Genomic DNA, 802 nt, shown 5'->3' with positions numbered 1-802 from the left:
TTTCTGGCCATTAATTGAGTAATTTCAGATTAATTGTGTAATTTAATGTACTTTTAAGTGTTTTAATGGGAAACCAGATACATTTCTCATAGTAACACAGTAAGAGATTTAAGACCCTTTATGAGAGAAAATGTTTTAGTTTTTATTTTCGTCTGTTCTCCAAGCTTAGAACAATGCCTAGCACATGACAGATGTTTTGTAAATATCTGTTGATGACTGGCTGAGAGAAAAAGTAAAAGTGTATTCAAATGAAGTAAATGCGTATTTGAAGAGAAGATGATGATCTTAGTAGGGTGTGGCCAACACTTTAACTTACTGTCTATTAAATGGAGTACTGCAATTGTAAATAAGTCTTACTGGATATTTGTCACTCTAGTTGCCTTGAAAACTGAGATGAGGCAGAAAAAACAACACAAGCAAAGGCAAGGCTATAGGACAGCTAGATGTATGTGGGGAAGAGTGGACAAGGAGCTCCTTTTTGGCTAAAGGATGGAGGCAGCAGGGAGATAATGATGGATGATGGTGGAAATCATGGAATTTGGAGAAGACAAATAGGTGATATTGAACATCAAAATATGACTATGGTTTTGTTTGAACTCACCCATCCTTGCCTTCATAGTTCCACTTCCCAATACCACGGTGAAGGCCAGTAGAGGCCAATGAAATGACCTTGTTCAACGGAAGTGTCTGCACAATTTTTCTCAAATTGGAAAGGTTTTCTCTGAAATGTATTTGAGTATCTAGAGAACATCAAGATAGCTGAAAAATAAAAAGTATCTGATTGCTGTTATATGCTACCCAA

Source organism: Pteropus vampyrus, unplaced genomic scaffold (genome assembly GCF_000151845.1).
Source record: "Pteropus vampyrus isolate Shadow unplaced genomic scaffold, Pvam_2.0 Scaffold1, whole genome shotgun sequence".
NCBI lineage: Eukaryota > Metazoa > Chordata > Mammalia > Chiroptera > Pteropodidae > Pteropus > Pteropus vampyrus.
This window is presented reverse-complemented; position numbering follows the sequence as displayed.